At 46.2% G+C, this 24,592-nt stretch overlaps 1 long non-coding RNA gene across 1 annotated transcript; it reads right to left on the reverse strand.

Moving 5' to 3' along the window:
• Positions 1-15,830: 15,830 nt before the first annotated feature.
• On the reverse strand, positions 15,831-21,389 carry LOC135320631 (uncharacterized). The gene is made up of 5 exons (XR_010379876.1): positions 21,277-21,389; positions 19,893-19,914; positions 18,303-18,391; positions 17,746-17,823; positions 15,831-15,890 (listed from the first exon to the last, which is right to left on the reverse strand). It is a non-coding gene; the product is annotated as an uncharacterized LOC135320631 (long non-coding RNA).
• Between the last annotated feature and the right edge of the window lie 3,203 nt (positions 21,390-24,592).

Here is a 24,592-nt window from a genome sequence, read left to right on the forward strand (position 1 = left end):
TAGAGCATTTTCTGAAAAAAATGCTTAAGTCACGGTTGGGATATATTTCAAACCAAGTAGTAAGAGGAAAAGCCGTAAAAAATTGATATGGATGTTGGAATTGCGCACTATGTATTTCTAACATTTGAAGTTTACTCTTCATTTTGTTTTTTCTTTTCTTCTGTTTTTAAATGGAGGTACCGGGAATGAGCACACCGAATTCGGCATGCTAAACAAGCATTCTATTTACCACTAACCTATGTCCTTCTCCGAGTCAACTGGCTTCTCGGCATAGATAAAATAAAATACAACACTCTTTCACGGTTCACTGCCTTACAAAATATTTTAGATTGCTGAAGCGCAAAAGATCTTTGAGGCCTTTTTCCCCGTATCACACTAAGTCTCACATCAGACCGAGTGGGAGACAGGTCTCACGACCCTTGACTGAAGAGACCACAGGCCCCGGGTTCGGGTGTTTCTTCCATAACCGATCATCGGCTGTGGAAGATCAGGGCTCCACTCGCTGCAGACAGTGACAGGGGCGGGCTTGTCCTCCAGGGAGCCCTTAACGTGGTGTCGGTTGAAGGCCCGTGTGCAGAACCGACACGTCTGCCCTCCGTCAGAGGACCATATTTCCCTCTACAACAGACACCTCCCTCCCCAGGGCAGGACGGGGAAGACGCGGTCCATCAATTGCGTCTGCTAAGGGACCAGAGGGACACGGCCGTGAGCCCAGTCACGGCCGCCCGTGCACGGGGAAGTCCCGGAGAGCGAACTGCCCTTCTTCTGCAGTGACTCCAGGAAGAAACAGAGGACTATGCTTCCTCTTACCGAGCGGAGCAGCTGGCGTTGTGGGCCGAGGATGCACAGGGCAACAAGGGGGACAAGGTGCAGGTGCCCAGCTGGGCGACGACGTGCCGCACACGGGGCAGGCCACGCAGGCTGATCCTCAGAAAGTTTGGGGCCCTCCGGCCCACGGGTTGACCTGCAGGACAGAAGGGAGGGCTGGGTTGGATGATAGACAAAAGCGCCAACAACGACAAGAGCCGAAACCCAACGCAGCAGCCGTCGGCACTGGACACCCTCCCCTCCACCGGGTGCCAAGAGAGCAGCACTGTGCCACACGCTCTGCCCAGGTCTCTGGGGCCTGCCTGAAGTCTGGGACGCACAGGGGGATACGAGGATACGACCCTGACACCGCAAGTCACCGCCGCTGCTGACTCCAAGTGGAGGAAGCCAAGGGTCCTCCTGCCCGAGAGGCTGCAAACAGAGCTTCCAGCACACGGGCAAACTTGCGCCTTCCCAACAGCCAGCCGCTATGGGTGGGAAGGCCCTCCCTGCCACCTTCCCCCGCTCCACGCAAGCTTCCCCGGCGCGGACCAGGAACCCGGAGACGGGACGGAAGTGAAGAGCTCATTCTCCACACGAGCAAGCAGAGCCGCACCAGGGTCACAGCTCTGCCTGCAGGGCTCTGCCTGCAGGACCCTGCCAGGCCATCTCTACCCCCTCCTAACAAAGGGCCCTCCTCCGCCCAGCAGGGGCTGCCCCTGGGCGCAAAGAGCACTGGGGAGCTGGGCTTCCCGCAGTCCTGCGTCGGAGCTGGCCAAGGGCTCCTGAGGGGACAAGGCTGTCCTCAGAAGGGACTCAGGCTCCGCTACAATCATCCCTATCCTCAGGGACGTCTGGATTTTACATACGCTACGGAACGCACCCTAACTGCGTGCTATGGGAGAGTGACGTGGGGAGTCTCAACCCCACACCTGACACCAAAGTACTGTTCCAGCTCGTGCGAAAAACCCCACGGTGTGCCATGAGACCGACGAGCAGCTGTGACAGCTTCCAGTAAGCGCCCGACCCGGTGCAGGCTTGGGGACAAACACAACGTACGCACTCTGGTGCGCATCGGAATTCCCCCGCAATGAAGGAGGCATTTTCACGGCGGGCTCTTTCCCTTCCAGCCTCTATTCCCTAATACAAACGAACCAACTCGGAGAGCCAGGCTTTTCTGCCCAGAGTACAACTGGAGGCAGTGGCCAAGACACAGTTACCTCCCGAAAAAAGACAGTGACGGGCTGTGAGGTTTACCACACCCAGTAAGACTCAAAGTTGCACAAAGCACACCGGACAAAGCTGGAGGGAGGGCTTTGCCCCTTTTCCAGTTACCAGGATCTGAATGGATATTCTAAACAGGAGAATCACCTGGCCTGAGCCGGGAAACCATTCAAAAGAACGACGACACAGAAATCTGTCTCAGTGACCCAGGAGAAACCCCAGGTGCAGGATGTCAGTAAGGAGTCAGCCGAGCCAGGAGAAGTCAGTGTGGAGCGAGGGCTCACCCTCCTCACGCAGTTTCGAGAAAACCACAGTCAAAGTCTGTGGGCCCCATTTCCTGAGCTCTCCCTCATTGCTCCTGCAGGCACCAGCCAAGGCGATGGGCTCCCGGGAGAAGCAGCCCACTGGCTCCTGGGCAAGAGTTTTGAGTCTGAAAAAGGCAGCGACACGCCACGCCAGACCCGTCACAGGACACACAGTCTGCAGACGAGGCCAGGAACGACTGCCGGGAGAACGGGAAGGTCACCTTTCCCAGGACGAGGTCCAACAGAGCATGACCACCCAACTTACCTGGGCCTCCGGGGCCGCCGCATGTTTTCGGGTGATGCCGGGCCACACCGGAGCCGCGCCAGTTCCCGTGACGGCTAAAAACCACAGAAAATGATGGAGGATTAGGCTTTCCTGCGAAGACACTGCTGAAGCGAAAAAAAACCTTTGCGTCTTCCTTCCTTCCTTCCTTCCCCTTATCACACTCGTTTCTTGGAGAAACTGGATACTGACCCCAGGAAGTCCTGCATGCTAAGCCCGCATTCTCTCTACTGCTGAGCTACATATACCCTTCCCCCCAGAGCACACTAATTTCTAGGCACATTGAACAAAAATTGCCAGCCACGTTCACTAACTTACCCAGTGTTTAATAAGATCCGTGTGCTCCACCAACAGAGGTCAGTGTTTTATGATCCATCAGCTCCTGCGGAGCCACTTCTACAATCCCAGTAGCATACTCCGGTTTTGTTATTTCGGGCTTAGTCTCCCCTTCCTAGGAACACAAAGCAAGATAAATCAGGAACCGAGCTTCAGATCATGTGCATACGCTTAGTCAGTCAGGTAGACAACAGTTATTTACCGAAGCTATCAGAACATAAGCCCTATCCTGGGAGAAGCTGGCGGTACAAGTAAAAGGCAGATTCTCCTTTCTGTTCTGCCAGAGGTACAGTATCCATGAAAACAAATCTGCACAGAAAAGTTTCAACAGCTCTACAACCGAGGTGAACGGGTACAGTAACGCCACAAAGGACAGGAGAGTCCGCTGCACGTGGATAGCTCAGGGAATGCTGGGAAGACCGAACTGTTTCGTAAAAGAGAGATCCAGCGCAGAGGGAGGTTGTGGAGGGGCTTTGGGGAAGGGCAGCCTGAGTAAAAGAGCAGGTGGGAAACAGCGTAAGGCATTAAGGAAACTAGACCACTGTTACTGGCGGTGGAATGGGAAGACAAAACATGCTGCCTTGAAAATGAAAGATCACTTAATTAATTTCAATTGAGGACGGCTAAAACAAGAACCAACTCCAAGATACACCTAACTTTCCCAGGGATGAATATCTTTTCAATATCCTCTAATAAACCTTAAGGAAAGACCCTGAAAAAAGAATGCCCACACAGACACTGGTTTCACTAGGTGAGTCTGGAAAATGAACACAAGTGCATTATCCAGTCCTACGGCATTAAGCACAGAATCACATCCTAAACTGTAAGTTAAAAGCATAAGTCAAAAATTCTCATCAGCAGATGCAAACATGAAAATGCACACTCACACCAACCCCGGTTTATGTCTCAGAATCCCCTGGTACTTATATAGTCACACAAGGACATTAACAACAGGAGACTGTACCTCATCTCAGGAAGATTCTCTTACTCTCTCTTCTGTAAAATGGCGCACTGACACACCATCTGTAAAATGTTGTTACATGTACATTAATGATAATATTCACGAATGTATATTAAAACCACCATGTGCTTCTATCTCTGTTCGTGGATGTGTCCAAACAAAAGTGGCAGAAAAGACTTTCAAAGATTTAGAGCATTTTCTGAAAAAAATGCTTAAGTCACTGTTGGGATATATTTCAAACCATGTAGTAAGAGGGAAACACGTAAAAAGAATGGATAAGGAAGTTGGGTTTGCGCACTATGTATTTCTAACATTTGAAGTTTGCTCTTGTTTTTGTTTTTTCTTTTCTTCTGTTTTTAAATGGAGGTACCGGGAATGAGCACACCGATTTCGGCATGCTAAACAAGCATTCTATTTACCACTAACCTATGTCCTTCTCCGTGTCAACTAGCTTCTCGGCATAGATAAAATAAACTACAAAACACTCTTTCACGGTTCACTGCCTTACAAAACATGTTAGTTTGCTGAAGCGCAAAAGAACTTTGAGGCCTTTTTCCCCGTATCACACTAAGTCTCACATCAGACCGAGAGGGAGACAGGTCTCAGGACCCTTGACTGAAGAGACAACAGGCCCCGGGTTCGGGTGTTTCTTCCATAACCGATCATCGGCTGTGGAAGTTCAGGGCTCCACTCGCTGCAGACAGTGACAGGGGCGGGCTTGTCCTCCAGGGAGCCCGGAACGTGGTGTCTGTTGAAGGCCCGTGTGCAGAACAGACAAGTCTGCCGTCCGTCAGAGGACCCTCTTTCCCTCTACAACTGACACTTCTATCCCCAGGGCAGGACGGGGAAGACGCGGTCCATTAAGTGCGTCTGCTAAGGGACCAGAGGGACACGGCCTTGAGCCCAGTCACGGCCGCCCGTGCACGGGGAAGCCCCGGAGTGCATCTGCCCTTCTTCTGCAGTGACTCCAGGAGGAAACAGAGGACTATGCTTTCCTCTTACCGAGCGGAGCAGCTGGCGTTGGGGGCCGAGGATGCACAGGGCACCATGGGGGACCAGGTGCAGGTGCCCAGCTGGGCGACGACGTGCCGCACCCGGGGCAGGCCACGCAGTCTGTTCCTCGGAAATGTTGGAGCCCTCCGGCCCACGGGGTGAACTGCAGGACAGAAGGGAGGCCTGGGTTGGATGACAGACAAAAGCGCCAACGACGACAAGAGCCGAAAACCAACTCAGCAGCCGTCGGCACGGTTCACCCTCCACTCCACCGGGTGCCAAGGGAGCAGCACGGTGCCACATGCTCCGCCCAGACCTCTGGGGCCTGCCTGAAGCCTGGCCCGAACAGGTGGTACGGGGATATGACCCTGACGCCGCACGTCACCTCCGCTGCTGACTCCAAGTGGAGGAAGCCAAGGGTCCTCCTGCCCGAGAGGCTGCAAACAGAGCTTCCAGCACACGGGCAAACTAGCACATTCCCAACAGCCAGCCACTCTGTGCGGGACGGCCCTCCCCGCCACATTCCCCGCTCCACGCAAGCTTGCCCGGCGCGGACAAGGAACACGGACACGGGACGGACGTGAAGAGCTCATTCTCCACACGAGCAAGCAGAGCCGCACCAGGGTCACTGCTCTGCCTGCAGGGCTCTGCCTGCAGGACCCTGCCAGGCCCTCTCGGCCCCCTCCTTACAAAGGGCCATCCTCCGCCCCACAGGGGCTGCCCCTGGGCCCAAAGAGCCCTGGGGAGCTGGGCATCCCGCAGTCCTGCGGCGGAGCTGGCCAAGGGCTCCTGAGGGGACAAGGCTGTCCTCAGAAGGGACTCAGGCTCCGCTACAATCATCCCTATCCTCAGGGACGTCTGGATTTTACGTTCGCTACGGAACGCACCCTATATGCATGCTAGGGAGAGTGACGTGGGGAGTCTCAACCCCACACCTGACACCAAAGGGACTGTATCAGCTCATGCGCAAAACCCCACGGTGTGCCATGAGACCGACGAGCAGCTGTGACAGCTTCCAGTAAGCGCCCAACCCGGCGCAGGGTGGGGGACAAACACAACATACGCACTCTGGAGCTCATCGGAATTCCCCCGCAGGGATGGAGGCATTTTCATGGCGGGCTCTTTCCCTTCCAGCCTCTATTCCCTAATACAAACGCACCATCTCTGAGAGCCAGGCTTTTCTGCCCAGAGTACAACTGGAGGCAGCGGCCAAGACACACTTACCTCCGGAGAAATGACAGTGATGGGCTGTGACATTTACCACACCCAGGAAGACTCAAAGTTGCACAAAGCACACCGTACAAAGCTGGAGCGAGGGCTTTGCCCCTTTTCCAGTTACCAGGATCTGAATGGACATTCTAAACAGGAGAATCACCTGGCCTGAGCCGGGAAACCTGTCAAAAGAACGACGACACAGAAATCCGTCTCAGTGACCCAGGAGCAACCCCAGGTGCAGGAGGTCAGGAAGGAGTCAGCCGAGCCAGGGGAAGTCAGTGTGGAGCGAGTGTTCACCCTCCTCACGCTGTTTCGAGAAACCCACAGTCAAAGTCTGTGGGCCCCGGCTCCTAAGCACTCCCACATGGCTCCTGCAGGCACCAGCCAAGGCGACGGGCTCCCGGGAGAAGCAGCCCACTGGCTCCTGGGCAAGAGTTTTGAGTCCGAAAAAGGCAGTGACACGCCACGCCAGACACGTCACAGGACACACATTCTGTAGACGAGTCCAGGAACGGCTGCCGTGAGAACGGGAATATCACCTTTCCCAGGACGAGGTCCAACAGAGCATGACCACCCCACTTACCTGGGCTTCCGGGGCCGCCGCAGGTGGTCGGGCGATGCCGGGCCACACTGGAGCCGCGCCATGTCCCGCGTCGGCTAAAAACCACAGAAAAGGATGGAGGATTAGGATTTCCTGCGAAGACACTGCTGAAGCGAAACAAAACCTTTGCTCCTTCCTTCCTTCCCTCCTTCCCCTTATCACACTCGTTTCTTGGAGGAACTGGATACTGACCCCAGGAACTCCTGCATACTAAGCCCGCATTCTCTCTACTGCTGAGCTACATATACCCTTCCCCACAGAGCACACTAGTTTCTAGGCACAGAGAACAAGAAATGCCAGCCACGTTCACTAACTTACCCAGTGAATAATAAGCTCCGTGTGCTCCACCAACAGAGGTCAGTGTTTTATGATCCATCAGCTCCTGCGGAGCCACTTCTACAGTCCCAGTAGCATACTCCGGTTTTGTAATTTCGGGCTTAGTAGCCCCTTCCTAGGAACACAAAGCAAGATAAATCAGGAACAGAGCTTCAGATAATGTGCATACGCTTAGTCAGTCAGGTAGACAACAGTTATTTTCTGAAGCTATCAGAACATAAGCCCTATCCTGGGAGAAGCTGGCGGTACAAGTAAAAGGCAGATTCTCCTCTCTGTTCTGACAGAGGCACAGTATCCATGAAAACAAATCTGCACAGAAAAGTTTCAACAGCTCTACAACTGAGGTGAACGGGTACAGTAACGCCACAAAGGACAGGAGAGTCCGCTGCACGTGGATAGCTCAGGGAATGCTGGGAAGACCGCACTGTTTCGTAAAAGAGAGATCCAGCGCAGAGGGGTGATGTGGAGGGGCTTTGGGGAAGGGCAGCCTGAGTAAAAGGAGCAGGTGGGAAACAGCGTAAGGCATTAAGGAATCTAGACCACTGTTACTGGCGGTGGAATGGGAAGACAAACATGCTGCCTTGATAATGAAACATCACTTAATTAATTTCAAGTGAGGACGGCTAAAACAAGAACCAACTCCAAGATACACCTAACTTTCCCAGGGATGCATTTCTTTTCAATATCCTCTAATAAACTGTAAGGGAAAGACCCTGAAATAAAGAATGCCCACACAGACACTGGTTTCACTAGGTGAGTCTGGAAAATGAACACAAATGCATTATCCTGTCCTACGGCATTAAGCACAGAATAACATCCTAAACTCTAATTTAAAAGCATAAGTCAAAAATTCTCATCAGCAGATGCAAACGTGAAAATGCACACTAACACCAACCCCCGGTTTATGTCTCAGAATCCCCTGGTACTTATATAGTCACACAAGTATATTAAAAATAAGAGACTGTACCTCATCCCAGGCAGATTCTCTTCCTCTCTCTTCTGTAAAGTGGCACACTGACACACCATCTGTAAAATGTATTTACAGGTACATTAATGAGAATATTCACGAATGTATATTAAAACCACCATGTGCGTCTATCTCCGTTCGTGGATGTGTCAAAACAAAAGTGGCAGAAAAGACTTTCAAAGAGTTAGAGCATTTTCTGAAAAAAATGCTTAAGTCACGGTTGGGATATATTTCAAACCAAGTTGTAAGAGGAAAACCCGTAAAAAGAATGTATATGGAATTTGGGTTTGCGCACTATGTATTTCTAACTTTTGAAGTTTGCTCTTGTTTTTGTTTTTTATTTTCTTCTGTTTTTAAATGGAGGTACCGGGGATTAGCACACGGAATTCGGCATGCTGAGCAAGCATTCTATTTACCACTAACCTTTGTCCTTCCCCGAGTCAACTAGCTTCTCGTCGTAGGTAAAATAATATACAAAACACTCTTTCACGGTTCACTGCCTTAAAAATCATGTTAGTTTGCTGAAGCGCAAAAGATCTTTGAGGCCTTCTTCCCCGTAACACATTATGTCTCACATCAGACCGAGTGGGAGACAGGTCTCAGGACCCTTGACTGAAGAGACCACAGGCCCAGGGTTCGGGTGTTTCTTCCATAACCCATCATCGGCTGTGGAAGATCAGGGCTCCACTCGCTGCAGACAGTTACAGGGGCGGGCTTGTCGTCCAGGGAGCCCGGAACGTGGTGTCTGTTGAATGCCCGTGTGCAGAACCGACACGTCTGCCCTCCGTCAGAGGACCCTCTTTCCCTCTACAACAGACACCTCCCTCCCCAGGGCAGGACGGGGAAGTCGCGGTCCATCAAGTGCGTCTGCTTAGGGACCATAGGGACACGGCCGTGAGCCCAGTCATGGCCACCCGTTCACTGGGTAGCCCCGGAGAGTGATCTGCCCTTCTTCGGCAGTGACTCCAGGACGTAACAGAGGACTATGCTTTCCTCTTACCGAGCGGTGCTGCTGGCGGTGGGGGGCGAGGTTGCACAGGGCACCAAGGGGGACCAGGTGCAGGTGCCCAGCTGGGCGACGACGGGCCGCACCCGGGGCAGGCCACGCAGGCTGGTCCTCAGAAAGTTTGGGGCCCTCCGGCCCACGGGGTGACCTGCAGGACAGAAGGGAGGGCTGGGTTGGATGACAGACAAAAGCGCCAACACCGACAAGAGCTGAAACCCAACGCAGCAGTCGTCGGCACCTTGCACCCTCCCCTGCACTGTGTGCCCAATTGGCAGCTACACTGCATGCTCTCCTTCAGCCTTGGGCCTTCCTGCATCCTGGGCTGCTCAGTAGGCTTTTGTGATATAATACTTTTACCAAACTTCACTGTGATGACTGGGCATACTTTTCCCCTAATTCCCAATCCACTGGCAAAGCCAAGAATTGTCTGTTCATAAAGAAAATGCTAGTTCCATAGATTATTCCATACAAAATGACCACCACAACACAACTGAGTAAAATTACTTACTTTGGTTTCCTCTGCCTCCTGAGCCGGTAAGGCGGTTCCATTCCTAACAGGGGTGCCATCCGTCTGTGAAGCAGTAAAGGGAGAGCAGCACTGAAGGCGGATTCTATCTGACAGATGCCGTGCAGGGGAAGCATGAACCGAGCCCTCCGTGCCCTCCTCCAAGAGCTCTCACTTTTGCCCACGCCCTTGGCTCTTCACAGAGGCCGCAGTTCTCCTTCTCACCTCAGTTGTCCATGAGGACGAGGGGAGACTGGACCCCTGTCCCATGACGAGGACACCACAGGGCCTTGATTCAGGTGTTTCCATAGCTAATCACCCTGGATTTGGTCTCAGGGCTCAGATCCCTGTCAACCAACACTTACACAGTGGACTCACATCACACTTCAGGGCAAATCAGTCTGTATACAGATTATACATTAAAGTAAGAAGGGTCTTTCATAGGAAGAGTATCAACAACCCCTGACTGTGAGCTCCACCTCTTCCTCCTCAGCCTGTTGGTAAACTGTTAAAAGACTTCTCTCTGACAGAGCATGTCTTGTATAAGTGACCAGATGTCACGTAAACATTTATGAAAGAAGCCTCAATGACTCATGTTGTAATAATCGGCAAAAGAATGGTGAGTTACATGGAGTAGCTGGTGGGAGACTTTAGAGTTACACGTTAACTCTGGGAGAGGGAGGCTACGTAGTCATGTCACTTACTAACTGGCTACTCTAGGTCACTGTGCAAGCTTTTTTATAAGAACGAAGGGACCTGCAAAATTAGTGAAGAAATGCCTGCTGCCTTAAAGCAGATCTTGAATAGAATATTTATCCACCAAGGCAAATGAAGAAAAATATTTTTCTCGTTATGACATACTGCCTTCATTCTAAAACGTCATCCATGTTATTTTCCTGAAATGAGAAGAAAATTCAGCCTTCAAAACCGTGTCCAGGCAGGAAGAGAGGGCTGACGCTCATGTCTTCTAGTGCATAGAAACCAGCCATGCCAGCCACGCCAGGCAACCAAGAGACTGGGGGGCGGCCTGCATTCCCTGGAGGGGCATGAGCTCCACCGCTCACAAGGGACAGAGCCCTGCTGGCTGATGGCATGTAAAGAAAACAGCATCTTGTCACCCAGCTGTGAAACTGTTCCCCACAGTGAGTGTGTGGTGTGGTGTCCAGGAAACCCGACAACTACCCATGGGGACAAGCAGCCCACTGGGCAGCTCCTGCTGCAGAAATGGAGCTGCCGCACTTCACAGTGCGCTCCTTACCTCTCAGGGGAGGGTGCAGCCTGTACGGTCCTCCTGGGGTGGGCTCCTGCCTCATGTATTCCTCTGCCTGCCTCCATCTGCAGATTGCATCCAATCTTAAAGATAAAGAATGGCTTCAATACAAATTACACTACCAATTCCTCTACTAGGCACAAAACAACCAGTCTTTAAAAATCTCAAAACACCAGTAAAAATGTGTCAAAATTCTGTACCTCTGTTTCAGGTGGGCAACTTCCCTTCTCAGCTCAGAGGATTTTTCCCTTCTCAGGTCAGAGTTTTCCCTTCTCAGGTCAGAGTTTTCCCTTCTCAATTCAGAGATTTCCCTCTCCAGCTCCTGAGACCTGAGCTGTGGGAGAAAAACACATCCACGTTCAGTTGTGGCTGACTGTGCACAAAGGGAAGGAAGGAAACAAATTCTTACCGAGCTGTCTTGGGCCTTCTTCTCGGCAAGAGTGACCTGAAAAATTCAACACATCAAGAAACACCCCATGGCTAGGGGTTCTCAGGGCCACAATAACTGTCTGCATCAGGTGCTGAGGACTCGGTGTGTCAGGAGGAAGGCAGGTTACCTGGTGTCTCCAAATGATCTCTGCTTCCCACATTTGCCCGTGACATTCTTCAAGTCTTATCCTATGAGTTACAAATTCTTCCATCAGAGAAGACACAATGCTGGGTATGCTGTTAAATAATCTGCCCCAGTCCACGTTATCTGCACTGCACACTCACACACATCATCTCACCGCTCAAGACACACTGCACACGGCTGCAGAAGCACGGCAGGTGCAAAGCTGTCACTGCAGCCACCCCTTCCGTCACTGTTACTGAACGCCTGCCCGGTTCTGCGCTGACACATTTCCCCCTCCCGTTCTCAGCATTTCCCTCACGTGTCCTGTGCTGAGCATCTTTCATCACAAAGCTTGATTCTTCCTTTCCTTACATCCTGACCCTACTTCTTACCCCTGGGTCTCCCCAGCAGCACGGGAATGTGTATTGGTCCGACTGACGCTACACTAAACTGCTATCCTCAGGGAGACAACGGTTTATAGCACCTTCAGAAACATCTCTGTGAACCGTCTCTCCTCTCAGTCTGGCCAGCACTGGGACCAGTAAATTCTTAGTAACTTAATACTTTTTAAAGTTAAACGTTTAACTTAACATAAGTAAAACTTAACACTTTTCCTCCTGTGTGAAGCCATGTATACAAATGTCTTTTGTTTGGGTCAGTTTATGATATGGTGTCTAAACATTTTAGAAAAGTTTTCAAAAAATCCAACAGGTGTTTTCAGAGCCACAGGTGCAGAGGAGCTGAACTCACTTGTACCATCTTGTCTCCTCTTCGGCCAATTTTGCCTCCTCCTTTGCTGCCAACAGCTGCTGCTTTCCCACCAGCTCACATCCGTTCATGTCCACCTTCCTGAGAGGGGAAAGAAACTCTGAAATTCTGCCAGTTTCCCTCCCAGAAACTGGAAGGGAAGAATTCCATGTTCCTTTCGCCCTTCCCCATAAATGCTCAGGCTGATAAATACACAGGAAAGAATTAAAGTACCCCCACTAATAAATATGAAAAAGCTACACTCAGGCCTCTGGCAAGTGTTTGGTATCTGGGCTTCCCTTCAGCGTCCCCACCCCTAATCATTTATGCATAAAGTAAACACACAGGAAAAGCCCACGTGAGGTGTGCTCTGCGCCCCCCCCCACCAGGCTCAGGTTCCTGTGCCTGGGACAGCGCAAGCTCACTGTGTTTCAACGTGGGAATCAGGGTCTGACCAAGTCATCACAACCAAACACATTAGGGTAAAGCAAGCGTTCATGACTTGTTTGATTTCTCCCACAGAGAGCCCAGATTTCAGTCAAAACCTGGAGCAAAACCTGATCCTTTAGGAAATATAAGGAAATGTTCGTTTTTGAAAGTGGGTTAATGGGTGTGATGTCCATGACCTCTCCCTGAAAATGACAGGAAACTCTGGACAAATTATGAAATCCATGATCAAATGTACCAAATTGCTAACAAGCCAGAAAGGGACATGAGGCCAAGATGGAGAAGAAGAAAGCCCAGGACTGGGCCCACCTTCCCCGGGGGTCACCCGGTAACTGCAGAGGAAACCACTGAGATGCAGAGCAGCCCGGCAGCCGGTGCCCCCTATGCACAGGCACCGCAGTCAGGCAGCTGGAGCTCACGGTCCGTCAGAGAAGGTGATCCCTAGAGAGACCCACAGGACTTAGCTGGGATCCACGAGAGCTACATGCCAGAAACAAAGGTGGACAGGAGACACACGGGCCTCCCGAAAGCTGGCTGCACTGACTGATCTCAGCTGCTAACCGGGTTAACAGGATGTAGCGCTGCTGGCGCCCTGACCACCTGCCAGCTATAATGCCCACCTTCTCTGCAGCAAGTTAACCTCACACGAGGCCTCAAATTTTCTCTATTTTCTACCCAATGTCTAGAGTTTATTAAAAATGATAGACACTTGGCAGGTCATGACACTTTGATGTGGTTGAAACCTAAGGACAATAAAAATGGACCTAGGGGGATCCAGATAATGAAGTGACTAAATCTGGTCCAAGAACCCACTAAAATCTCAAACTAAATACAAACAGACTCTGGTAACCAGTTAGAATGAACAGAAGCAGCAGATTACAGAAATCAAGGTCTAAAAATAAATGCACATCTGTACTGATTGAATATGGTAAAGAAAATATGGTGGTAAGTATTCTGAAATGTATTACAATATCCACATAACTCCACACATTCATTCACACATTGTCATAATTAACACGGGAATGTCTTACCCTTCAGTGTCCATAGATCTCTATCCACTGATTTCATCAAGGACACTTACTTTCTTCACCTGCCTTTGGAAACCGTCTTCCTCACGTTCTTTCAGAGATCCCGATGCAGCATGGTGGTCTTGCATTTTCTTTTTACCCTCTATAAACATAAAACAACTGGCTTTGTGTGTGCACATGTGCACTCAAGAGCTTTGCTGTGCTGGGGAGTGGAGAAAGGAGAGAATTCTGAAGGCAGGAAACCCCTTTTTACCTTCCCAGTGCAAATTCATTGCTATTACAGGCATGTTTCATTTTATTGCCCTCCCTGGTAATGCATATTTTTAAACAATTGTAGATTTGTAACAACCCTGAGTACAGCAATTCCATTGGTGACATTTTTTTCTGGCAGCATTTGCTCATTTCTTATCTCTGTGTCACATTTTTGTAGTTTCTGAAATATTTGGTTCTTTATCATTTTAATTAAAACAGGCATGACATTCCTTTAAGGCAAAGCCTAATCCAGCGGAAGTCCCTAGTTCTCAGCAATTCTATAAACCCTGAGAGAGGTGAAGAGGCTTCAGAATAAAAGTGTGAAGCCAGCAGGGGTTGGCCCATGAAGTTTAAGGCAAGATTCCATCTCCACTGCATACCTGTGCAAGGTAAGGCGGGAAGAGCTGACCCAGAGGCTGCTGCAAGTGCTCCAGGAGATGAAGCTAAGGCAGCTAATGAAGTTGGCTGCACTAAACAACAGGTTTTCAATGCAGAGAACTGCAAGGGGAGGCCACCCAGCACCATCACAGCTGGAGAGAAGTCAGCGCCTGGCATCAAGGCTTCAATGGACAGGCTGATTTTCCCATTAGCGGCTAACGAAGCCAATATTCATTTAACATTATGAAAATCCTATGTCCCATGAGAATCAAGTGAAATCTACTCTGTGCTCTATAAATAGAACAAAGCCTGAATGACAGCACATCTATTTACAACATGAATATTTTAGCCCATTGTTGAGACCTACTGCTCAGAAAACAAAACAAAACACACAAAAAAAATTCTTTCAAAATATTACTGCTCATGGACAATGCACAAGTCATCCAGGAGCTCTGATGGAGATGCATGAGATGAATGCTGTTTCCATGCTTAACACGACATCTATTCTGCAGCCCATGAATCAGGAGTAATTATGACTTTCAAGTCTTATTATTTAAGAAATACATTTTGGAAGGCTTTAGCTGCCATAGACAGTGACACCAATGATGGGTCTGGGCAAATGAATGGAAAATTTTCTGGAAAGGATTCACCATTTTACATGCCATTAAGAACATTCATGATTCATGGGAAGAAGTCAAAATATCAACATGAACTGGGGTTTGGAAGGAATTGATTCCAATCCTGATGTGTGACTTTGAGGGGCTCAAGAATTCAGTGCAGGAAGGAGCTGCAGATGTGCTGAAAATAGCAGGAGAACTAGAGTTACAAATGGAGCCTGAAGATATGACTGATTGGCTGCAACCTCATGATAAAATGTGCATGAATGAGGAGCTGCTTCTTATGGACAAGCAAAGAAATTGGTTTCTTGAGATGGAATCTACTGGTGAAGATGCTGTGAAGAAGGTTGAAATAACAAAGGACTTAGAAGAGCGTATGAACTTAGCTGATAAATTACCACAGGGTTTGAGAGGACTGACTCCAATTTGGAAAGAATTTCTACTGTGTGTAAAATGTGTCAAATTGACTGTGACAGAGGACTTGTTCCTGAAAGGAAGAGAGAATCCTGTCACAAACTTCATTGTGGTCTTATGTTAAGAAATTGCAAAAGCCACACCGATCTTCAGCATCTGCCACAATGACCAGTCAGCAGCCACCAATGTTAATTCAAGGCCATCCACCAAAATGACTGTAACTCAATAAAAAAAAAGTTAAAAAAAAAAACCATCCACCAACAAAAAGATTAAACCTCACTAAAGGCTCCAATGATGGCTAGCAGTTTTTAGTAATAAAGAGTATTTTCATTAAGTTATGAACATTGGGGTTTTTAGACACAGTGGTATTGCTCACTTAATAGACTACAGTATAGTGTAAACTTAACTGTTCTTTGCACTGCAAAACCAAAAAAAAAAAAAAAAAAAACCCCAAAAAATAAGTTATTTAACTCTCTTTATTATATTTATTTTACTCTAGGGGTCTAGAACTGAAGCCACAACATCTCCCAGGAATCCTGTATGTAAGGTTTTCTTCCCAACAAGCAACATACCTTCCAGGCTGCAGTCCCCAGTTGTCACAGCTCACTGCATCGAATCATCAGATCTGGTCTTCGAAACACCTGGCTGTAAGATAGATATGAGAAAACATTCAAGAAGTACTGATCCACAGCAATGTGCACATACTTAACATGAGAAGAATCATACGCTTGGAATCAGCTAAATGGGCCATCTGCTTTCCGTGCGTTACAGCACAATTAAACACTGACACAGTGATGCTCGGTTCTCTGAGGTAAGCATCTCTGGGGGTGAGTAACAATCCTTACTCTCTTCTTGATGCTGAGCTGAACGTCCTCCTGCACATGCATTTCTTCAGATTTCACTGTGGCTTCACAGACATGAGATTTATTAAGAGCAATTTCAACTTAAAACATTCTCACTGGTGACTAAATTCCCAAGAAAAATAATTTGAGTAGATATCAATATTTAATCTTCTAAGACATGAGATTGTTGTTCCTTGTGAAAGCTAATGTGTACAGTGGAAATCCTGCTGCAACTGGAGGCATTTACCTCAAATTCCTGAAGTGTTCATTGAAACAGCACCTTTCAAGTGCTCTGGAGATGTTCCTTTTTCCAGTATCTTCACACAGGACAGAAATAATGTATGTACTAAGATTTCAATGAAAACTCAGGGTGATATGTTTAAAAAGTGTAATTGTTTTTTCCAGAAACAAAGTATTTTGTTAACTGCAAAACAAACCTTAGAAAATAAATATATTAGCCCTGGTACATGTCCAAAGACTTTGGTGAGCATTCTCTCCAGAAGATATTAAGGCAGTGAAATGATTCTGAACATACAAATTTTATAAAGAAAGGAAAGCAAGTGTTATATGTTCCCTTACATATGCTTGAAAGCATCTGAGACTTTCCCTGAATTTCGGTTTGGGGCTGAAGACAGTGCTCCATTTGAGAGTTTACAGCAGACAGGGCCTCTTCCTTCAAGTTCTAGCACCGGGCATCCTAGCAGCTCATTCTGACCCTTTGCATCTTGCATTTCCTTCTTCAGCTGGTCCTCTTCCACTGCCAGCCGGCCAATCTCTTCCAGAAAGTCTTGGTTTGTTCTGATGGGCAGTTGCTTCTCTTCAACCCTTTTGGAATCCTGTCCCTTCTCAGCCAGTACCCACAACTACCCCTAAGTTTCCTGTGATGGCAGCTGATACAGGCTGGGCCCAGGACAAATATCAAGCCCATAAAGAAATGTGGAAAAAAGACCTCCAGGCACAGATTTTTCCTCACCTCCACAGGCTTCCTCCTCCCTGGACAATGGAGGGCACAACTGGACGACAAGAGGAAGCAAGGGTGGGAAACTGCTCATGTCAAAGAGCTCACAAATGAGTGTTGCTGGTGAAATATAAACAAAGTTTACCCAAATTCACATGGAAAATTCTCTGTTTAACATCAACAGGGCAAGGAACTGTGCACCTAGTCTAGTAACTTCCTTAACTTCTCAGGTATTTCCTGGCATCTTCTGTGTATCTTGGAGGGCAGTGTGAGTGGTGAGAAAACTCTCTAGGTTGTGAAAATAAGACATATTTCCTAGTCTCTGAAATAGAAAAAGTCACAGAGGTTTTAGTCCATGAAATTCTGGGTCATTGTTCACAGGGAATTTCCGCTCCTGGGCACTCACAATCTGCTGTGGTCAAAAGCAGGAGGAGCAGGTGCATGCAGCTCGCCCAGGGCACAAAAAGCCTCAGAAGCCCGGCTATGGTCAACGTGGCAGCTCTTACCAGGTGTGGGCTCTTGGCGTTCTGGTCCCTCACTGCCTGCAGCTTAGCTTGAACAATCTGAATGATGTCATTCAAATTTTCATTCACCTTCTCAATGGCTTTCAAGCTCTCATTCAATGAAACATTGAATTAGTAACAATTACTCATTACTTTCATTTCTATTTTCAGAATGTAATCTAACATGAGGTTCGTACCTTAAACTTCAGTGCTTTCTCAGAGGGCAGCTTCTTTTGCCTGATGGCCTCCTCTAAGCATTTCTTTGCGTTGTTGGTCTATGCAAAAATGTAATGAAGGAAACAGAATTACAAATACTAATTACACTGCTAGCTGAACCTATCTTGTGTGTGACCCCTTCCACTAATACAGAAAGTGGTGCTTTACATCTACGACACTTGCTTTATTTTTTTACTGATATATAGTCAGTTACAACGTGTCAGTTTTCTGGTGTACAGCATGTTTCAGTCACATATATATATACACCTATGTTATGTTTGTCTTCACATTCTTTTTCATTATAGATTACAAGATATCAAGTAGAGTTCCCTGTGCTCTACAGAAGAAATTTGTTTTTTGGGTGTTTTTTTTTTTTTTTTTTTATCTAGGACACTTGCTTTGAACCTAGACCTCTTATGGAACACATGGAACAGGACAGTAGGATGAAGGAAAAGAGAGCCAAATAACTGAACTGCCAGAGTGGGGAGGAACTGAAGGTAAAATCACAAAAAAAAAAAAAGCAAAAGGACAAGGATACCTTCTGCACCCAAGCAGATATATTTTCTGCAAGTTCTCTGTTTTCATTCTCCAAATTCTTGCTCTGCTCAGTCATCTGCTTTAAAGTAACTAAAAGGAGATGAAGGAATTTCTCATATTGGCAAGAAAACCCAGTAGAATAGAATTATCATGATTTATTTGCAGTAGAGACATATCTGGCTGGCACTATGAGTATAATTAACCTTTTAGCTTTTCTACTGTGCCTAAAGGAAGCAAATCTTAGTGGCATTCTAAATGTGAGATCATTGAGATTCCTAGTTTAATTTTTTTCAAAGATGCAGAAACACAATAAAAAGTCTTCCCCTAAATTCTCTCCCAGCTATAAGCACCATTCTTAGAAAATTCAATCATTCAAATACTTCTGATATCACCAGAGATGAAAAAGAAAAACCAAGCATCCTGTCCCCTTAACATTCTCTCCTCCAATTACTAAGGTAAGTAAACATGCCCCTGCTTAAAAAAATAGAACCCTTATCCCACGCAGGTTCACCCCACAGCCAGGCCTTATCTGCAACACCACAGAAGGCAAGTTCAAAACGTTGCCTGACTGGGCCTGCACAGGCCTCCAGTGTCTTCCTGCTGCCTGGAAGATCGTCTTTCATGAAAACAATGTTGGGGGCCTGAAGGACAAGTTCGCTGGAATTAAACACTTTGGTACCATGTGGGCTTCCCCACCTAGTCACTGGAGGACCTGGATAACACACAGGCCCTAAATGACAAGCTTTTCTATCGCCAGGATGAGAATGTTACCATCACTGCTTCAGGAAAGCAGCACATGTAAAACAGCCAGTCACAGGCGACTCCACGTGTGAAGCTCTAGAACGCAGCCCTCAGAACCAGACTCCTCTCTCAGGCATCTAAGACCCTCATCTGACCACACAGTGCACACGCGTCTTCTGTCTGCCCAGTGGGGATGCTCTGATGCTGAGATCCCTCTTCTCAGCACCAGCCCTTCTGCATCAACTGTCACCAACAGCAGCCCTTGAGGGCCTACTGAGCACCGGGCAGCCACCCTGCCCATCACGCACAGCCCCACTCGGTCAGCAGCGTGTGAAGCCTGCATAGAAAGCATCATCCTCAGGCTGAATCACTTCCATTAAGTTCCCACTGCCATGAATGGCTCCTTTCACTTATGAGTCACAGCCCATGGATGCCCCTCTGCTGTGACACACACCGCCTGGCTACATCTGCATCCCTCCCTCAGCCTGGAGAGTCCTGACAGGCGCAAGTAGTGTTTCAGCATCTTTACTTTTCACCAAGAGCCAGCTCATATTAGGGACACACTCCGAACATTAGACTCTTCTCATCACCTGCTTCCTCAAGGTTGCTATGCAAAATTAAACTCATCCTAGTCTCCCTACTCCTGTGACCCTCCTGGCCTCTTAGCTCAATAGATGTCAACTTCCTCTACGATGTCATTTAGACACCATTGCAGGAGGAAAATTTTCAAGAGTTGAGAAGTCAGTTAGACATCAGAAGTCATTGTGTTTACTCTTAGTTGAATTAAAATCCACATCAAATCCTGGTATAGAGAAAATATTACAAAGGAAACTAAAACCTAATACCTTACCTTGACACACTGGAGGCTTTACCTAGGAGAGGAAGAAACATTAAATTTGAAGTCAAAACATATAATTAGTAAATCTATAATTTCTAATAAACTATCAAAACAGTAATCCATTGAAATCACAATTATCACTTTGGTTCAGCATAACAATTAATATGATTAAAAATCAGGAAAAATCAGAATTTCCTACTTAAGGCATGATCTTTCACTCACCATTTCTGATAGCACAATGGTAAATAACTTATTTTAGAACAAAAGATCTGCTTACATTCTATTAAATAAACATCACTCTATTCAATTTTCATAACGCATATTCACATTTAACAAAACTGAACTATATTATTTTCATGATATGTTGTTGTAAAGCATCATTTATCTAATTTTTTTTGTCAAACCAAACATCCACACTTAAGTCCAGAACCTGGATAGTTGTGTAACCTTCAAAATAGAGAGAGAGACAGAGAGGAGAAAACTAAAAGAAAAATAAAGGCAAAATCTTTATACTAAGATTAAAATGCACCCCTTTCATTCAATGAAAGGTTTTCTGAAATCTTATACAGGGTTGACTGTTGAATTGATAAGCAATTGTAACATATGAGGTCGTAAGATTTGTCAAGACCACAAAAACAAACGGACATCAAATGAGACATCAGACGAGAATGAAAGTGAGTAATGGCTGTAGTAAAACCACACACAGCAGCAGGACTGACAGCGACCATTTTCAAGAAGCAAACGTGCTTCTTGATTCAGATACAAGTCATCGTATGAAGAGTAATAGTTCAGTAAAACCCAGGCAGGACTCCACTGTAATACCATGTAAAGACACATTTCCCTGACCCTTAACACATATTTCTTCATTCAAAACTTTAAGTGATGATCAGAGACTGAGGCCAGCCCCTAACCTTGCCAAGATATTGGAGAATCATCACAGTGTCGAAGATCCAGTGGCAATAATGTGGCAATAGAAGAATGCATCCATGGAGGGCAAACAGAAAACCACAGATGTTCCCTTAACTTCACACTTGCTCAGGAACACTGCGCTTCCCTGTCCCCTGTCACCCAACACACAGGCAGGGGCAGGTGGAGAGATAGATGGACTCGCCAAATACTTAACCTTCCTGTTTTGTTATTGAAGAGAAGAGTTTATAAATTGCCATTGTCTCATTGAGAATATACTGTTGTCTTGCTCAATGAGTTCTTACTATAAAGATTTTGCAACAAATTTCCATTTCAAAACTAATTTGTGTTCAAGTTAATAACCTAAAAGGAAACAAAGAAAAGACTCCTGGATTCTGGCCCATGCAGGCAAATAAAATGTCCAGTGACTATAAAAATTCCTATTAGGTGTGATTAAAAGGACACTGTCAGGTACTTTAGTAATACTCACAGCAAGGACGGTCCTCCAGACGAACAAGAGAAAAATAGAAACTCCCCAGGAGGCAGCAAGAAGAATAAGCTTCCACAGAAGTTCATAAACATCAGACGCAGGATGGAAAAGGAGAATCAGAGTGTCGAGGATCTGAAAAGATATTAGATATAATGAGGAACCTCAAATACATTCCCAGTGTATATGTCACAGAGAATCATCTTTAGAAACCCTCAACCACATCCTCAGATAGCTCCACAGAGAGGCGAGAAGGGACACTTGAGTTCAAAGGAGCTCTTGGGAGTGTGGGCATGTTTACTGCCTTGATTTGGTAATAGTTTCACTGCTGCACACATACGTCAAATACCTGATACACAAAATGTTAGAAATTTGACTTTGCTGACAGGCACATTGCAAATATTTTTAAAATAGTTAACAGAACTTAACTTATGAATGTAGAAGCCAACTTGAAATTGAAAATAAGCAAACACAAACCTACAGGGCATGGGACGCCTCCATCTTCTAATGTATGTTCATGAAGTACCTGGACAAACCCCTATGAAATGTCTCCAAAAATACACCCAACATGTATGGGGAAAGAGCAATGAAGGTATGTGTTAAAATACAGAGAGATGTACAGAGATGTATTTCTACATTTATAGACTGGACATGAGTGAGAAAGCAGACCAGCTCTTAGAATAATGTCAAAATTACTATTCCAGCAAAAATTAATGATATATTTTAGCCCAACTATCTAAAAACCATGGAGGTTTTCTTCAATATTCACTTTGGTTCTGAACCAGAGCATGTAATGTCAGACTTCTGAAATAAATAGGGATTTGTATAATAGAGTTTTAATCATATTATACAAGATTACACAAAGAATGAAGTTACATAAAAAGAAAACTCAAAATAATCAGTACAAATAATTTACATGCATATTTCACAGTACTGCACCTACGTCCATTAACAGCCACCAAGAAAATTAATTTGTATTTCTGGAATGTACAGTCACCAAAACAAAAGCCAAACACATAGTTTTGTAAAAACTAGATTTATAAGTACTATAGGAGGGAATAAATGCACAATGTAATTTGTACTTTATCTAGACACCAAGTTTCAGTCTTGTGCAAATAAAACCCCTCTAGAAAGCAGCCTCTGAAATCAGTAACACTGTCATTGTCAGCTCTCACAGTTGGGGTCAGTAAAATGTGTGCTGGTGGAAAACATGCACTGTCTTTGCATAGCTGCCATCTGAGAGAGCAGTGGATCTCAGCACAAAGGAGAGACATGCAGATAAAAGGCACAAAAACAAACACCATCTAGTCGCTAACTGGTAAACCCCCCTCCACCATGGGCATGCTTGTTACACACGGCACTGTCTGAGTGCTGACGTCAGCAGCTGCCTCCTACCTAAAGTCTATCCATCAGGGCCGATGGACTCAGGTTCTGTCAGCGGCCATGGGCAATGGTGGAGAAGGACAAGTTAGTTTTCCAAATGCTCAAAGATGTGGTAGGGAAAGAGGGCTGACTAACCTGTGAGAACTCAGCCTCATTCCCTTTGAGGGAAAAAATCCCAACAAAGATGACCTAGAAACGCCCTCCTTAGTAGGCTCAAAAGAAACAGAACAGACTCTTCTTTGGGTGGAGTGTTCATGTGGCATTGATTCTGCTTCAGTGCAAAGATTGTTCCTGACACTCAGTTTTTCCAGGTCCGTAAGAATCTGGTGGAAGCCTATCAGAACAAACCACTTAAATCCATGAGGTGTTCTCAGTCTTTCTTTTTTAGTGTGTGGAGGTGATTTATCCTGACACAGTAAAAATTTCACAGCATGTATCTGAATTTTCTTTATATTTAGACAATTCTAAAGACATGAAGAACACTTTCTGCTTTGGGGAAATCAACATTCTTCACAAGGACACGTCAGTAAAAAAAAAGACAACTCGTCCACTTCCTGGTCACATCCCTCCTGAGCATTTCCTCATTGTAAACATCACAGCAGGTTGCAGCCACTGATTTTCACATCAGCTCGGCTCTCAGGGCTCCCCCATCAACCTAGCTGGACACAGAGTCCCTGGGGGCAGCCTCCAAGATAAAAAGGAAAGGGATAACTAAGAATTTGCTAGAAGTCCAATAAAAATAAAAGCAAAAATAAACAAATGGGACCTAATTAAACTTGGAAGCTTTTGCATAGCAATGGAAACCATAAGGAAAACAAAAAGACAACCTACAGAATGGGAGAAAACTTTTGCAAAACATGAAACTGACAAGGGCTTAATCGCCAGAATATAGAAACAAATCATACAACTAAATAAGAAAAAAAAAAAAAACTCAATCCAAAAATGGGCAGAAGACCTAAACAAGCAATTGTGCAGTGAAGACATACAAATGGCTAACAGGCACATGAAAAAGTGCTCATTATCACTGATTATCAGAGAATTGCAAATCAAAACTACAATGAGGTATCACCTCACACAAGTCAGAATGGCCATCATTCAAAAGTCCACAAATGACAAATGTTGGAGAGGCTGTGGAGAAAAGGGAACTCTCCTACACTGCTGGTGGGAATGCAGGTTGGTGCAGCCACTGTGCAAAAGTTTGTAGATTCCTCAAAAGACTAAGAATAGACTTACCATATGACCTAATAATCCCACTCCTGGGCATATGTCCAGAAGGAACCCTACTTCAAAAATACACCTGCACCCCAATGTTCATAGCAGCACTATTTACAATAGCCAAGACATGGAAACAGCCTAAATGTCCATCAACAGATGACTGGATAAAGAAGAGGTGGTATATTTATACAATGAAATAGTATTTGGCCATAAAAAACCAATATGCCATTTGCAGCAACATGGATGTCCCTAGAGAATGTCATTCTAAGTGAAGTAAGCCAAAAAGAGAAAGAAAAATACCATATGAGTTTGCTCACATGTGGAATCCAAAAAAAATAAATAAAAAAGAGCATAAATACAAAACAGAAAAAGACTCACAGACATAGAATACAAACTTGCGGTTTCCAAGGGGCTGAGGGGTGGGAAGGGACAGATTGGGAGTTTGAAATTTGTAGATACTGACAGGCATATGCAGAATATATAATCAAGATTATACTGTATATCACAGGGAAATATATACAAGATCTTATGCTAGTTCACAGAGAAAAAATTCTGACAATGAAAATATGTATGTTCATATATAACTGAAAAACTGTGCTCTACACTAGAATTTGACACACTATTGTAAAATGACTATAACTGAATAAAAATGTAAAAAAAAAAAGCTGTGGTATATTTTACACAATAGACTACTACTCAGCCATAAAAATGATAAAATGAT

The sequence above is a fragment of the Camelus dromedarius genome, unplaced genomic scaffold (assembly GCF_036321535.1).
Source record: "Camelus dromedarius isolate mCamDro1 unplaced genomic scaffold, mCamDro1.pat HAP1_SCAFFOLD_13, whole genome shotgun sequence".
NCBI lineage: Eukaryota > Metazoa > Chordata > Mammalia > Artiodactyla > Camelidae > Camelus > Camelus dromedarius.